Source organism: Rhinatrema bivittatum, chromosome 4, assembly GCF_901001135.1.
Source record: "Rhinatrema bivittatum chromosome 4, aRhiBiv1.1, whole genome shotgun sequence".
Classification (NCBI taxonomy): domain Eukaryota; kingdom Metazoa; phylum Chordata; class Amphibia; order Gymnophiona; family Rhinatrematidae; genus Rhinatrema; species Rhinatrema bivittatum.
In genome coordinates, this window is record NC_042618.1 from 185,212,947 (window position 1) to 185,228,088 (window position 15,142).

At 39.2% G+C, this 15,142-nt stretch overlaps 1 protein-coding gene across 1 annotated transcript in view; it reads right to left on the reverse strand.

Moving 5' to 3' along the window:
- HELZ (helicase with zinc finger) overlaps positions 1–11,212 on the reverse strand; it is a 639,316-nt gene extending 628,104 nt beyond the window's left edge. Inside the window, exon 1 of the mRNA XM_029599344.1 lies at positions 10,800–11,212. The gene's annotated coding sequence lies outside the window, so the exon portion shown is untranslated. The remainder of the gene's footprint in view (positions 1–10,799) is intronic.
- Positions 11,213–15,142: the final 3,930 nt, after the last annotated feature.

Below are 15,142 nucleotides of genomic sequence, written 5' to 3' on the forward strand. Positions count from 1 at the left end.
AGCTCTCTCTAGCCCCTGAAGCAGACATTCGTGTCAAAACGCTGACATCAGGCAATCAGTATCGGGGAAAAGCAAGAGGCAAAGTATAACGAGACCTCGGCTTTCTTCAATTTAAGATAAGTTTTGACCTGCTCACTGATACTTTCTTCCCAGAGAGAGTCTTTTGCCTGAAAGTTCTTCACTTTAGAAGAACTTAAGGAAGCTTGATTTTATTTGCATTATAAAAACAAAAAAATATTAAAAGGACACAAACAATGATTTCTAAAAACTTCAAATTAAAAATAGTATATTACGTGTCTAAAGGCATAACTTTAGCTATGGTATATGCCTGTTTCACAATTACCAAACATTTATAGCTATTGGGTTATCCACATCCCTTATTTTGTATTTTTCATATGTTTGATTTATAGATGGGGTGTTTTTAAGAAGAGGCAATTTTGGTTTGTGGGGGAGGGACAGACTTCAAAGGGATACAAAATGATGAAGACCATTACCTATATGTAATTGTGGGCTAAAAAGACATGACACATGAAAATCTTTTGCTATATTATCAGTTCACACACAAACACTTATTGTTACCACCTAATAGCAAGCCCTTTACATGATGCTTCCTAGAGGTATGAAATGAAGAACAGCACAGATCTAAATATTTTAATGCATACCATATCACATGGTATCTTTCCTTTACTTAATCCTGCAAGATATCCATAATTATTTCTATACTTCCACATTAACCGCTGAAAGTTAGAGAGCCAGCAGGAACCAAATAAAATTGTATCCAAAAATGCAAGAGCAATCTAGAAAACTATGAAAATGGAACACAACCAGGCAGTCAGGTTCATATTTCCTTCTACTCATACTTACGCCTATGTTTCTACTATGTACAATAATACTCAGATCTTGAACTGATCTTTTGGAAGTGTATGGCCTTCAAAAGCATGACTATTTCATACTATATTACAGCTAACCTCATACTATATTACAGCTAACCTCATTAGCTGTAATATAGTATGAAATAGGGATTTTTTTTTTCCACTACAGCGCTTTCTTGAATTTTGCAATAAACTTATCACTAGAGCCACAGCCAGGACATTTGGCAATTATGGCCAAGTAAAAACATGCACCACACCATGAACACAACATACACCACCACGAGCTAAGAAACCTATTGTTAAATGTTAGGGGCTTTGATTTTTATTTTCACCCGGCATTTTCATCCTGCTCCTTTAGGCTTCCAGCTCAATCAGAACTAGTACAGAATTCCTGGCACCATAAACTTTCATTCACAACTACGAGGGATCTTTTTTTTTCCCCTTATTTTGTATCCTCTCCTAACTTATATTTACTCTAGACGTTATGGTGGCAGTCCTGAGCTGGGGGCCATGCCCTAGGTTTCTCTTCAGATCCCTGCAATCATGGACTCCCAATCCAATTACTAGGTATCATCCATAGATAATAGCCATGATTCCTTCCTCATCAGGGGCTGGGAACACTACCTCCGCAACATCCTCAGCCCTGGTCTACCTGGGAAGTGATCGATCCAGAGATCAAACCAGATGCATAGTAGTGCACAGCACGTACCAACTGGCTTATTTTTTTTAATTTAAAATATAACACTTATTTATAATCTGTGTAGGACCAGTCTGTATGGATGTGATCCTTAACCTCTAGTAGTACTGACCATTAACTTGTATCCAACTGATTAGTAATCTCTACCTTATTTATATTTCAACATTTTTTACTCGCTTCCTCAAATGTTCAAAGCAAGGTACAATAACTCATCAATACATACATTAATAGTATATAAAATTACAGATAATAAAGCCATTCAACTCATACAATTAAAAACCTACACACCCCCAGTTAAGCAATAGGGATTGAAAAATGGACTGTGTGCCTTTAAGCCATGATGTCGTCAACCAGAGAGCATCAACAAAAAGAGAATAAATGACTAGAAATTAGAAATATGCAAACAAAAACTAAACTGGAAACACCAAGAAGCCAGATTCTGCATGTCATGCAACACCAGAGAAAGAGAAACAGAATGCATTTCCTTCTGAATTGTGCAAAATAAAGATATCATGAACCGCACATTCCCAAAGTTCACATATCCCATTCATTAAACTGAACATAAAATGCTTTTTTTACCCTTGCTCTCTGGACATTTTATTTTTCTAATTACTTTGGTCTTCATCTCTTTTTTCTGCTTTCCTCCTGGTGATCTAACTCCTTTACAGGATCTCCTGTTCAAGTTCCATTTCATCTATCTCCCCCTTTCAGTTCCTCCCTTAGATTTTATTTATAAGATTTTATTTATAAGATTTATTTAGTTCTAAGTTAAATTGGCAATTTGTTCTTTTGTTCCATGTAAAGCCCCCCCTCCTCTTTTTTGGGCAATTCATTGTTTCATGTAAACTGGGGTGATTTGTAGTTCTTACAAGAACTTCGGTATATAAAAATTAAAAATAAATAAATAGATCTCTAATACTGATCTTTCCCTTTTCTTCTCTCTCTGCCTCTCTATCCACTAGTTTAGATTTCATCTTCCTTTCTCTTCCTCCAGTTCTCTGTGCCAATCCTACACCTTCCCAACTTTCCCTTCTATTGCGTCCTCCATCTCCCCCCTCTGTGTGTTGCTCTTTTTACTATTTCCAGCTATTTGGCTTCTTGTCCTTCCATTCAATAGTTTCTTGTTCTTTCGAACTCCCCTTACTGCATATCCTCCACTTCCTCTCCCCTCTCTCATTTTCTACAGTTATCTTTAACACATCAAACCTTCGATCTTCCCAGGAGTATTAGGCACCATAGGTGGACCTTACAGCCTTGTACTCCCCACTCCCAGTCATGCCCTCCCCACAAATAATTAAAAATGATGCATTTATAACAGATTTTACATGAAAAAGGGCTTTCAGATATAAAAATATCACATGTATATTATATTTCCATGCACTGCTGTGGTGACAGCAAGAAAATGGTGCAAAAAAAGTTAAAAAATAAAAAAAGAAGGCACTTGGCACCCATTTGGTATTAGATAGACCTATGGTAAGATTATGTTGGGTGTAAGCTTGGCTCTCAGAAAGTCATGAGTAAACTGAATTACAATTATAATACAGTAAACCTCCCATACCAAAACAGTGCCAAATGCCAGTACTCAAACAGTAACAATCCTACCTATTAAAAGGCAACACTTCAAACCTTATAGCAGGCCTTAAAATATCACCACTTCCTATTAGGAAAATAGAAGTCAAAATGCTATAGATCCTTACACAGAAACTATAGGCTAGCAAAAAACCTCACCTTGTTCACACATGCAGGACAATAGACAGACCCTCACCAAATACTGAATAGAGATGCCATAAAATGTAAACAGAAACATGCAGAGAAAAACTGAACTGGAAATCGCAACAAGCCAGACTCTCTATGCAATGCAACAATGGAAATACAGAAATATCACCATTCCTCACAAAACAAACAAAAACAAGAAATATAAATCATAAAAGTAAAACCATACAAATAAAAAGTAAATATTTCAAAAAGCTGATGAATAGAACATCCGACAATTAAAAACTCATACAATCTTTACAAATGCCAATAAAATATTTCAAAACAGCTGTTACAAACATGTAATAATTAAAACTAATAAGGATGAAAAAATATCTCCTGCTCTCCATACCTGGAAACTTTTTGATTTCCTGATGCCTCAAAATTGCAATGGATTAGCAGGAGAGGAGAGGAGGTTGTTTTGCACAAACTTTATCCATGCTTTCTCTCACATACATGATCATAGAGACAAACAAACACGCTCGTACACTCTCTTTTAACATGCTCGGCCATAGGCTAGCTACAGTTCTGCTCATTACATACACTTTCCTTTCCTTTACCCAACGGACTATTATGCTTCTGTTTTAGTTGTCTACCCATAGGCTAGCAGAACAATGTACTGATTAGCTCCACAAATCAACTAGAAGATTCTTGGATTTGATTTCCTCATATATTTAGAAATGAGTATGTCAGAGACAAATCGTCACAGCCCTTCTGGGTACTTCTACAGGCAACACCTACTGCCTTCTCTCGGGTCAGAAAGTATATCTCCAGGAGAAGCAAATATTGGCACTTAATAAACACCATTTCAGGGACCTTTCCAAACTAACTGGCAGCAGCCTCAGTCACCTCAGTCTCTCTGGGACAGGGTGTTGCAGGAAACTAAGGTAGAGGTGAGTGAGTTTAAGGTTGGCATGCCCAAACAGGATGACTAGAAGAACAGGAAGAGAAAAATGGGATAAAGAGCAAACTGTAAATAAAAAAAGTCTATTTCTTTTTTTTAAAGTACATTTTGCCAACAGTAAATGGATAAACACAAAAGTTCAGGTCCATATTTTAGGATGGACTGTTTAAACAGAAGTAATAGATTATACAAAACCAGGGAGATTTCCCTTGCCAGCACAAAAGTCAAGCCTCGGAAATTATATAGCATCACATTTCACACTTCAGCTCAAAAACAGAAATAGTAAGCTATGAGGATCTAGTCACAGAGAACGAGAAAGCAACTTTCTCAGATTCGAAAAGGACTAGCAATTCAAGAACCAATCAATCAGTCAACCAGTTCAGAAGATATGAGCTATTTCTTTCAGGACTATCATGGTTGCTTTTCTGTGAATGCTTGAATAAAGGGTCATATTTATTTTACAGTTCAATTGCATGAGATGTTAATATACAGCTTACTTTAAGGCTGTAAATATATCCTAGTGAATATAGCATAAAGCAGCAAAAACCAAACTAAAAAAAATATATGAATATCATCAAATTGTGTGGGTTTAAACAGGATATTAAACCTTTTTATGTGGTTTCCTTAACCTTTCTTCTCTCACTGCCCTCATCCAGGATTTGTAAACCGGCATATAAAATAATTGTAACCTTGATTGCTCCCACAGATGTAGCTTGATCTTTGTCATTATGTCCTTCATAAGGGACTTTCATAAGAAGGAATATAACACTTATGAAAGTTTCAGACTTTAGAGGGTCTCCCCATTAACTATTTTTCTGTGACTTACTATGTGTGCCACAAATATCAGTAAGACCAGTTATGTCCTTAACAGAGACATAATCATAACAAAACAGCTTCCATGGGGCCAGGTCAGTCACAAAATACTTAACAGAAATGGAGCCAATCCAAGTCAAAACTGTTTTTTCCCCCCCATTTAAAAAAAAAAATACATTTTCTTCAATTTATTAAAAACAATGCTTATGTCAATCCTTCATCAGTGTCCAAAAATACTTTTAAAATGTTTGAATACATATGTGTACCACTACAATTATTTCTTTCTGAGCATTATCTGGTGCTCTTCTATTTCCTTGCATGAAAACAAATTTTACCTTTGAGCAATTCCAGCAAGGCCTGGGCATGTGGTCATGTTGTGGAAGTTACATGATCAAGCCCAGAGAGGGAGGGAGGACAGCTGCTGCTCCAGAAGCAGTCCCTAATGGACAACCAGCAATGCTGAGGAACACATTGGAAGAAGCATCCCTAGGATTAGCAAGATTAATCTTTGTCACCCAAGCAGACCACCTGGGGAGAGATAGGACAGCAGAGACCACTGAGGGTTTAAGATGGGTGAAGGAAACAGGGACATGCCAATATATGGAAAAGTATTAACAAAGTCAACAGTCCTGCCCTTGATAAAGGATGTTCTCAATACACATGTGGACTGATCAAACAAACCCATGAGCCAAATTATTCAACTTCCACTCACTGTACCACAGAACTGGCCAAATCTTTTGATGAATATACTGCAAAACTCTCTCTAATGTTCTTAATTTTCTAACAGTAAAACTATAAAATCTTCCTTTAGAACATTAACACAAAGTATCTGTGCATTTATTTCTTACTCTGTAATCACGCAGTTCATGTTCTACACGGATTCATGCCCGCTGATCTTAAAAAAAAAAAAATCACCTTTTGAATTATTTTTAAAGCCTGAATGAGGCATGGAGATCATATAAAAATATCTTGGAAGTCCAGACAAAATATATTCCACTACTTTAAAAGGTCAAAAAATTAACAAATGACTTCTAGTATAGTTAAATTGTGCTATAACAGAGGTTATTTGAGTCAAAAAAGAATCCATTAAAAAATGGAAATGAGGTCCTAATGTGAAAAATAGAAATAAGCATAAACACTGGCAAATTAAGTGTTAAATGTTAATAGAAAAGGCCAAGACAGAATCTGAGGGGAAACTAGCCAAAGAGGAAAACACGAATATATTTAAAAAAAAAAAAAAAGTTTTCAGGTATATCAAAAGCAAATAAACCTGCAAGGTACCAGTGGGACTGTTAAATAACTAAAGGATAAAAAGGAGTGTTCAGAGATAACACTAAAGGAGAAAACTAAAATTTTATGCTTCAGTCTTTACTGCAAAGAATGCTCACCAGAACCATTCTTTGAAGGTAGATTTCAAAGGAACTAAAGCAAATCACTATGGGGCCAATGTAATTAACAATGAACTTACTGCAGGTTTTTACTCCAATTTTAGCACAGGTTTTCCAGCACTATCGTTGCCTAGGTATACAAGGGTCTTAGCATTAAAAAACCCACAGCAAGCTTAATGCAAATGCATGCAAATTGCAGGGTACAAGCCTAATTAGTTATTGCCCTGCAATGCAAGCAGGTACACTATGGAGGAGGCTGCTTAGTGCATGTCCATTTACCATGAGAAATTAACGTCTGCTCAGAAACAGGCATTAAACTTCCCACAGTAGACAAGTGGCACGAAAAAGAGGTTGGGTCTGATTGGACCTGTGGGATGAAGTCCTCCCTCCCTTCCCAATCCCCACTCTCAATCACTTAAAAAAATTTTTTTGATTAGCTCCAGTGATCCAAAATCCCCCCATGCCCAGGCAACCTCCCGTCCACAATAGCTCCAGTGATCCAAAATCCCCCCCATTCCTAGGCAACACCCTATCCACAGCAGTTCCAGTGATCCAAAATCCATCCATCCTCAGGCAACCCCAAGCAGGGCTGTTCCCTTAATGACAGATTAGTACCTCCACTTTCAGTTGTCAGTGAAAGGACCAATCCTTTTTCAGAAGCCTGAAAGTACAGCAAATTTTATTACATCGGCCCCTATGAAACAGGAAAACACAGTACAGCAAACTAAACAGTAGCAAGGGTATTCACCCCTAAGTTCTGAAAGAACTTAAAATATGAAATTGCAGGCCTGATACTGATAATCTGCAATTATCATTAAAGTCTGCCATGTACCTCACACCAATTTTTAAAAAGGGATCCAGGAGTCATCTAGGAAGTTATAGGCCAGTGAGCCTGATGCTGATGCTTGGCAAAATGGTCGGACATTACTGCTTAGAACAGAATTACAGGGCATATGGATTAACATGGTTTAATGAGGAAGAACCAACATGGATTTTAGCCAAGGAAAGTCATTCCTTACTAATCTATTTGAAGGTGTAAATAAGGGCCAACAAGTCAATCAAGTCCATCTGGAATTTCAAAAATGCATGTGAGAATGTGCCTAATGAGAGACTCCTCAGGAAATGAAAATGTAATGGGATAGAAGGTAATATCCTAATGTGGAAAGTAATTGTTTAAAGGATTGTAAACAAAGAGTACAACTTAATTGTCAGCTTCCCCAATGAAGAGAGATAAATATGGAGTGTTCCAAAGATCTTTTCAGTGACCAGTGTTGTTTAATAGAATCATTAATGATCTAGAATAGGAAGCAATGAATCAGGTGATCACATCTGCAGATGACATAACATTATTCAAAGTAATTAAAACACAAGCAGACTGTGAGGACACAGGGGACACCCCATGAAACTAAATGATGGCAGATTTAAAACAAATTTAAGAAAACATTGTTCAGCCAATGCACATTTAAAATGTGAAATTTTGTTGCCAGATGGAGTAAATGCTAGTACTATAGCTGGGTTTAAGAAAAGTTTGAACAAGTTTTTAGAGAACTAATCCATTAACTAGTAGACAGAGACTTGAGGGGCGGTGGGGGGGCAGATTAACATATCTTACTTCTAGGAGTGATCAAGAGGCAATGATTTCCTCTTCGGCATAGGGGCAGACACTGTGGGTGCTTGAGCACCACCAATATTGTGCAAACTTCTTCACTGTGTCTAGGGAAGGCTAATTTGTGTTGAGTTTAACACCCCCAATCAATTTGAAAAGTTGGTTCCAATGTTCTTTATAATCTGCTGGGTATATCCAAGTGACCAGGAAAGGCTCTGTCAAAGAAAGATGCTAGACGCTATGACCTCTGATCTGACCCAGCATGACATTGCTTATGTGTTACATATATACAGTACATACATACATTGGGGTTTTGTTTTGGGGGGGTTTTTTAAGTTTAGACCATTTAGTAATATGTGTTTTAAAAGCCAACTGTCAACAGTAACAGGGTGTATTAGACACAAGGTACAAATTTAAGCAATAGTGCTCCTTTCAATCTGTGTCATAGTCTGGGCTCTATATATTGTGTGGTGACCCTATTAGTCTACTTAGATGAGTAGAAATAAAAGTCTGTTAACAAGCAGTAGATGAGACCTTTTCGTAAGACTTGCAATTAGTTTTGAGAGCTCTGCTTCCTTGACCAGATCAATGCATAATGAGGTAAGGATGATGTTACCCAAATATATAATTGGATTCTAGGTTGTATTACATCATCAGTGTTTGATTTCAAAACTGTAATAAAAAAATGTAAAGTTAAAGATGAGGAACATGTTTAGACAGGGGTGTTTTACCAATTTCAGGTAAAGTACTTTTTACTGAGCATTATATATTAATCATAGCATTATTCTGTAAAAAAATGATGTTCACACTACAAATACCACTATCCCCATACTCCCAACAATACTGTAACTAGGACCCAGGCTTTTCTTAAATTCACACCTAAAAAGCAAATTTTAAAAAAATTCAGGTTTATGGGGACCATAATATGTTTATGTTGTATAAAACTTCTGTCCAAATCATTTTATAAATGGGCAAGCATTATTACTACAATACTGGAGGTTGCACTCATTTTATCTGTCAACAGAATGAAAGGCTGAACCAACCATGTTGAGATTCTAACTTGGAAACATCAAATCTATAATTATGGCTAGGAAAGCAGAACTAAGCTGATGACTTAAAAAACAAGCTAAACATGAACTAACAACTAAACAAAGTGATAACTATCACCATGCTCAAACCTTCCTCATTTTATGCACAAATTTATGGTATAATAGCTGAATTTATCATTTTTATACCTGATGAACAACTGCCCAAATTTTCACAGTTGGTCATAAGCAAAAAAACTGTAATTTTATCTACATTATTTATTAGTCAAACTCGTATCCTATATTGTTTTCTCAAACACACACACATTTATACACAAATAGATAGTGTGTGTAAACACACATACACACTGCCTTTCATTGGTCAACTACTTCAAAGCAGATTACATTTAGGTACTGTAGGTATTTCTGTAAACAAATGTGAAAAGTATCAATTATTCATAAAAATTCCTAACTTTTCACAATGCTTTTATTAAAAAAAAAAAAACAATCATGGAGCAGCACTTAACATTTTACTAAAATATTGTTTGTTTTTTTAATACCGTACATGTGGTTAACACGTCAACCTCAGTTGAAAGGAATGCACAGTAAACACCTAGTGTTCTGAAACTATACAAATATAACTGACAAACCTAACACTTTTAAACTTCTGATGAAAGACTGAAGGGCAACCTACAATATTTTTATAGTGCCTGGACCTGCTCAATCCAAGCTTGCTACAATGCAAGTATTTTCTCCATTTTTGTTTATCAGTTTCCCTCCCTCACAGCAGAAATAACTGCTTTGCCAAGCTGCACACATACTAAACTAGAAAAGTGCTCAAAGCAGTCACTATAGAAAAATCAAGTGCAAAACACATTTAAAAAGGCCTTAAAACATATGCTTAGCATTACATAAAATATGTTCCCTTTGTCCTCGAATTGCCTGAACAAACACATAAAAGGGATGTTCTCCAAGTGCAGAGTCACATTACAGCCTTCATCGGGGCTGCTCTCGTTAAAATACTAAGGGAGTGTTTATCGCCTTTCAGGTGATTTCAAAGTAAACGCACTATGCAAACCACAGCCGCTCTGCATGGTCACTGCTGCCCCCCCAAAAATAAACAAAAACTTCCTTCCAGAGGGTGAAGTTGGCACTAAGAGGAGAAAAAAAAAAAATAAAGCAAAATGTGCCGGCCTGTCTCCGGCACTTCAAATCGAGGAAACAAAAGCTAAGCCACTTTTCCCACCCCGACGAAGTCACCGTTAATTCCGAAGAACCCCATAACAACCACCAAAGCCAAGGCAAGCGGTGCGTCCAGCGCCCGGATGCAGCCGTCTGACTTTCTTTTCTGTTTTTATTTTTCCCGTGCAGGCCGGGCCCTCCTCCGTAGCGGCCGGGTTTGCCGCGGAGCAAAGTTATTTGCACGCAGAAGGCTCGGCCGCCAATATAAACAGAGCCTCCCCGGGTCCGCACGTCGGCCCGGCGCAGTGCCTCCGAAAACACCCCCTCCTACTCCGCAACTCTCCCTCCCTCAGCCCTTAGGCCTCGCGTTTGCCCGGCTCCCCTTCCCGTCCGGCCGCCGCCGCCGCCGCCACCCCCCCGCTCCCCTTCCCGGTCCCGTCCTCCCACCACCCGAGAAAGCCGGCGAACCCCCTTCCCCCATCGCCGCCGTCTCCGCTCCAACCCAGCCCGGCCACCGGCAGCGCGCAGCCAAACGGAAAACGGGAAGTCGAGAGACTTACCTGTCATTACTTTCTACGCCATCTTGGATCCACTTGTCAACGTCCCACAAAGCATTGTGGGAAAAGCCCGTAAGTTCCCCCGAAGCTGCGGGCAGGGCACGAGAGAAACTAAAGTCAACAAAACTTAGCGGCAGGATGGCCGGAAGGCCCCTTCCCACCCCCACGGACCCCCAGCCTGGCTCCAGCAAAAAAAGGGGGCTGCAAGAAAATAATGAGGAAGAGATACAGCCAGCAAAAGAAAAGGAAGGCTGGAATGTGGCAGTCTTCACAGAGGGGGAGCCGTGGCTCCTCTTATTATTATTCTTTGCTTATCTCTTTCTCCTCCGGGGCTCCTATTACATTTGTTGTAGGAAATACGCTCAGATGTTTAGAAACAGAAAACAAGGTCGTGTTGTCTTGTAAATATGTATATACGTGCAGATAGACAGGCTTGTAGGGGGGCCTGATTTTTTTTTAAACTTTACTCCCATTCCCAATGAATAAGGGAAAAGATCAGGCCCATCGCTATATCCATACACCTTTATTATCTTATTAAAAAAAATGATAATGCAACATCTTGACTGCATGCTTTTGATAAATAAATCTAGAGAGAGGAAACGAGTCTAGATTCCTGCTTTGGAGAATGTATATGGATTTTTTTTTTTTTCAGTTTAGCTGAAGGAGATTAGTTGGATTCAGAGAGGAGGTGGCGAAGAGTTGTGTGGAAGGCGGGGCATCTCGGTTTAACCTTACGGTATTTAGGTAGGTTATAGGTTAAATACTGTAGGGAGGGATTGGGAGGAATGCTGAAGGAGTGGCTTGTCCCCCAGGTTGTAGGATGCTTGAGGGTGAATGGATGGCTGAGGGGATGGGGATATCTACTATTTTAACTACAGTAACACATGCTTTTTTGTTTGTCTTTACATTACCATTGTTCCTGTGTTTGTTGCTTTGTATTATGGTTAGAGTGCATCTTAGATGTGATAAGCAGTTTATAAATATAAAGTAAAAGTTTGCTTGTAAGATTATTTATAATTGAAGTGAAACCTGGTACACCAAAATGATCTGTACATTTTTATTTTTCTACCATTTATTTATTTAGGCATTTTCTATACTGTCATTCCAAAAGAAGATCACAACGGTTTATAAAAGCAACATTCACATAAAAGGATAGATCTGTTTGAAAACCTGTGCAAACAATATTTTATTTATTTTTGTTTTATTATACTCACGAATGCTTTGTACAACAGAAAAACAAACATCTCATCTTTTGGCTGCCCTGTTTTACTTTCAGGCTAGCTAAGGCATGTTAGCCTGAAACTAAAACAGAGATAATTCTGTCTAGACAAAATATACAGAAGAATGATAGAGCTATACTTTCTTAAAATTTAGTAAAACACTTATTTTCTCCTACAAAGAGCAGTGGCATAGCCAGAACTGATTTTTTGGGTGAGCACAAAGTTAACATGGGTGGGCTGTAGGCATGTAGGTCCGAGACCTACTAGTTGTATTCTTATTGATAAATGCCACATAGAAAACCATTGAAACCATTGTAGGGTGCAGTAAGTAGTTTGCAATAGCCATTATGCATCGTGTGTGAACTTATAACATTTTATCTCAATTATTTCAAGCACTTACAGCATTACAAATTCCTTATTAATCTGTATTTAGTTTATATTTATTGCAATTTATAAATGCACAAATGTCATGTAAAAAGCAAAGAAAACAAGATCAAATCAATCATGTAATAAAATAAAAAGCAATGTATTTTCATTAATCCTCTTTGCAGAAAGCCAGAAATCATAACTACAATAAAATAGCATTAATCATCAGAACTGATATAGAGCAGATCTAGGACAATTCACATTACAACCGACATGAAAAAAAATATATTCAAATTCTGGTGTCACCTCAGCAAAAAATATTCCTCCGCTGCTAAACATTTTGTGAAGTAACAAATTCCTGCAAAAAAAGAGAGATGTCCAGATCTTGCCATACCATACAGTCACAGCACTGACTCTCAGGACTCAAACAGCAACTTTATGAAAAGCAGCAATGCAAATACTACACCAGGCCCTAGGATATTAGTACACCAAATTCTGGGGGAAACAGAACAAGATGGACTGCTACAAATTCTTATAGAGAAACTACACCTCAGTCTCACACAGGCAAAACAGAGACTGACCTTTACTTAATATCGAAATAAGGGACTACAAATTAGAAACATGCAGACAAAACTGAAATAAAAAGCTTGAGAAACCATTCTCTGAACAGTGGAATACTGAAGAAAGAACAAAATAAAAAAAAAAAAAAACAGCAAGTTTGCTTACCATAAACAGTGTTTTCCATGGATAGCAGGGTGAATTAGCCATATCTGGGGAACATCCTCCGGTCCTCTAGGTGGCGGAGCTCCTCAAAGCTCTTCCCTGTGTGCCTGCCTCTGTTATTCACCATGTGGCTCCCAGCCTGCCTCAGTCTGTTATTTAAACTTGTAGTTGCACATTTAGGAGGCTGTCCGGGGAGGCAGGCAGGTTAGCATGGCTAATTCACCCTGTTATCCATGGAAAACACTTTGCGGTAAGCAAGCTTGCTTTTTTCCCCCACAGATAAGCAGCTTGAATTAGCCATGATATCTGGAGAGTCCCCAGCTGGAAGGGTGAGTGCCCTGTAGTCTCTGGACGTGGTGCATAGTCCTGTCTGGTTCCCAGGAAGGTGTGCTCAACCTGGCATGTCACTGCGGACAGACTCTTTAGATGTTCCTGCCAAGAGGATGGTTTGGCTCACCACTGCATCTGCAGCCGCCTGCTGATTGAGGGAGTAGTGTGAGGTGAAAGTATGCAATGATGCCCATGTGGCGGCTTTGCATATGTCCTGTAAAGGTACTTCGCATAGATGGACAATAGAGGTTGCCATTGCTCTGACTTGGTGAGCTCTTGGTGAAGTAACCAAGTTCTCCGCTCTTCTTTTGTAACAGAACAGGATACATTGGGAAATCCAAGACAATATAGTTCTCTTGAAGACAGGTAAACCAGGAGCATTCGGGTTAAAGGAGACAAAGTTGTGAGGCCCTGGACTCCAAATGTGTACGTCACTTGTAGTAAGTTAAGGCACGTTTACAGTCCAATGTATGAAGTCGTCTTTCTGCCTCGGAGTTATGCGGCTTCGAGAAGAAAGTTGGTAAGGTGATTGGTTAAGGTGGAATGCTGATACCACTTTGGGAAGGAAGGAGGGGTGAGTCCTTAATGTCACCTTATCATGGTGGAACTCCAAGTATATTGAGTAGTGAACCAATGCCTGCAGTTTGCTCACCCTCCTTGCTGAGGTCAAGGCGACCAAGAAGCAGACTTTCCAGGAGAGATATCTCATATGGCTACTGTCCATCGGTTCAAAGGGTGGGAGCTTTAACTGTTCTAAGACTAAATTGAGATCCCACGGCACTGGCGGCTTCTGGTCTGGTGGGCACAGATGTAGAATGCCTTTCATGAATCTTGACATGAGTGGGTGGCATGACACTGGCGAGCCCTCAATGGGAAGGTGATAAGCTGCAATGGCACTGACGTGTACTCTGACAGAAGCCGTTGCCAATCCCATCTGAAACAGTGTGTGAAGGTATGCCAAAAGGCGCTCTGCCGGGCAGGAGAAAGGATCTAATATGTGCTCTTCACACCACTTGAATATCTGGCCCATTTGGCTTGATGATTTTTCCTAGTGGAGTACTTCCTAGATGATACCAATATATCTTGAATTGGTGGGCATAAATTTAGGTATGTCAGTACTGTCCTTTCAACCTCCACATTCTGAGGCAGAGGAACTAGTACATGTGGTGGAGAAGGAACCTTTCGTCCTGTGCTAGCAGGTTCCCAATTGGTAGGTGAGCTTAATGGATGCCCGTCCAGTACGGGGCTTGCCCCAGAGTCATGAGAGCGAGACTGTGGGGTATTATGAGCCTCTTCATCTCTTTCGAAATATGCCCAGTCTCTTGGCTGATTCTTCATGAACCAGACTCTATCTCTGGTTATGTAAAGCATTGTCAGTCCGCTGTCCTAGTCTTCGCTGAGGATATTCCTGTTTAAGCCAACCTGATAAGCTGGCTGCTGATAGGCCAACCCCCTTGATGTCAGAGGATGCGGCCAGTATCAGAGGTTTTTCTTTACGATTAGATCTTATTGTGGTTGACACATATGCAGACGCATATACGACATTGCAGGGGCTAAGGCCATTATTCGGCTTGTGATATATGGGCTGCATCACCAATGGAGTGGATTCTAAGCCACTAGCAATCATATTTTGGGGTAGAAGAGTAGCTATATTCTCTGTCCTCTGAGCCAGGTCACTATCCCTGCCGGATGTTTGGCAGGGATATT